Below are 2,528 nucleotides of genomic sequence, written 5' to 3'. Positions count from 1 at the left end.
TCATACAATGCCAACGTCCCAAATGTCATTTTACATTTAATCAAATATCGATGCCACTGTCTCAGACAGGGTCTTACATGGAATCAAGTACGTTGCCTATGTCCCAGACGTGGTCTTCCACGTAAATCATAAGTCGATGCCAATGTCTTAGATGTGGTCTGATAAACCATAAATTATACATATTTTTACCCCATGTTTAATGAATTTTATAGATGATTTCTCATTAGAATTGGTGAATTCGATACTTATAATGCTTTAATTTCATGTTTTATACTTAGAAGAGCATAGTAGAGTGAAAGGAACGAGAAACGGGCCAAAAAGGGAGAAAATGGGCCAAAGTATGAAATCAACACGGCCTGGACCTCCTCATACGGGCAGACCACACAGAATTTGGTAGGGTCGAACATGGAATGAAGTAATCAAACACGAGCGTGTGCCACAGGGTGTCCCTGCCGAGCCCAAGTTGAGTACAATTCAGAAAAAGGCCAATTTTGAGGGCTTTTAGGCATTCCAAAGCCTATAAATACACCTTAGAGGAGGAGGAAAAGGGGACCGGAGAATAGGGGGTAAGGAATTACTCCAAGGAAGCCGATTGATCCATTTCAGAAGCCGGATTCATCATCAAGACTGAAGATCTCTCTTCAATTTCCCTTTAGGAGTTTTGGGTTTTCTTTAGGTTTTGTATTCTTTATTCTTCTGAGATGTTTTCTTATTTAGTTATGAACTAAAACCCCTAAATACCTAAGGGGAATGAAACCTAAGATGAATCTTGTTATTATTTTCTAAATCGTATGATAAATATTTAACTTGTTCTTAATTTATGTGTTCTTAATTCTTATTTTAATATCCTAGGATACTGATTCAAGATAAGCTCTTATTCAGAGGAGGAATAGACCCTGTCTAAGAGTACATTTGTCATAATTAAGTGGAGTTGATTGCGCGCCTAGACATAGGGTGACAAGATTTTGCCAAATTAGGGTAAAACCTAATAAGGGGATCTATAGATCGAGTTAATACAACCCTAGAGTGTTAATTAGAGAAAAGTCTTGGTTATTCAATCTAGGGATTAGACATTATTATTCTTGAATAGGGATAATAACATAACTTAGGGATCTCTACGGAACAAGTTGAATGAATAAATCGTCCAATTCAGAGCTAGAATAACAAGTAAAGTCTAGGTGGATTTTTCCTTAGGTATTGTCTTAAGTCAATCAATTTTTCCCAAAAGAAATTCCCCAATTCTTTTCTCTGTGCGTTCTTAGTTTAGATAATTAGTCAATTAAAACAAAACCACTTTATTCTTAGGCTAGATAATAAAAAAGACAGTCATTACTAGTACTTTTAGTTCATTTGGGTTTGACAATCCGGTCTTGCTAAAACTATACTACTGTTCGATAGGTACACTTGCCTACATTGCAATAATAGATAGTTCAAGAACGAATAATTAAAAATATTTAAAACCTATCACGAAACCACGCGATCAAGTTTTTGGCGCCGTTGTCGGGGAACTAAAATATTAGGAACACTCAATTTTATTACTTTAGCCAATTAGTTTTCTTGTAATTTAATTTTATATTATTATTACTTACTTATTTTTTTCTGTCTCTTGGCAGGTTTTTATAATTTATGACTAGAAGAAACCCGTCAGGGCCACTACTTTTTGACGAAGAAATCGATCGCACTATTCGTAGAAACCAAAGAGAAATAAGGCGAAGCTTAAGATACATGAAGAACGAGCAAGAAGATGATACTCAACCCCCAACCGAAGAGATGGCTGAAAACCAAGGCAATCATCTACCTCCTGCAATTTCGGTTAATCAAAATCCTACTCCACGCACTATGTATGATTATGCTAAACCTTCTTTAACAGGAATTGAATCTAGCATAGTTAGACCTGCTGTAGTTGCAAATACTTTTGAATTAAAACCTAACACTATTCAGATGATACAGCAATTTGTTCAGTTTGATGGTTTGCAGGATGAAGATCCCAACGCTCACTTAGAAAACTTTCTGGAATTTTGCAATACATTTAAAATCAATGGCGTTTCTGATGATGCCATTCGTCTTCGGTTGTTTCCCTTTTCATTGAGGAACAAAGCTAAACAGTGGTTGAACTCATTACCACGAGGGTCAATTACTACTTGGGAATAAATAACCGAAAAATTTTTACTAAAATATTTTTCACCGGCTAAAACGGATAAATTACGTAATGATATCTCTTCTTTTGTGCAGATGGATTTAGAAACACTCTACGATGCATGGGAGAGATACAAGGACCTCTTTAGAAGATGCCCTCACCATGGGTTACCGCTTTGGCTCCAAGTACAAACATTTCACAATGGTCTGAATCCTTCGACTCGGTAAATGGTTGACGCAGCGGCGGGCGGAACCACCAACAATAAAACACTAGAAGATGCCTATGAGTTTATAGAGGAGATGTCACTGAGTAACTATCAGTGGCAAGTCATGAGGATAAAGCCAACGAAAACAGCCAGTGTTTATAACGTCGATTTGGTCACCATGCTCTC

At 36.8% G+C, this 2,528-nt stretch overlaps 1 non-coding gene across 1 annotated transcript; it reads right to left on the bottom strand.

Moving 5' to 3' along the window:
• Window positions 1–2,199: 2,199 nt before the first annotated feature.
• LOC121211729 (small nucleolar RNA R71) lies at window positions 2,200–2,306 on the bottom strand. The gene has a single exon (XR_005906947.1). It is a non-coding gene; the product is annotated as a small nucleolar RNA R71 (small nucleolar RNA).
• Between the last annotated feature and the right edge of the window lie 222 nt (window positions 2,307–2,528).

The sequence above is a fragment of the Gossypium hirsutum genome, chromosome A12 (genome assembly GCF_007990345.1).
Source record: "Gossypium hirsutum isolate 1008001.06 chromosome A12, Gossypium_hirsutum_v2.1, whole genome shotgun sequence".
In the NCBI taxonomy this organism is placed as follows: domain Eukaryota; kingdom Viridiplantae; phylum Streptophyta; class Magnoliopsida; order Malvales; family Malvaceae; genus Gossypium; species Gossypium hirsutum.
Note: the sequence above shows the minus strand (reverse complement) of the source record. Positions and strands in the feature narration are given on the sequence as shown.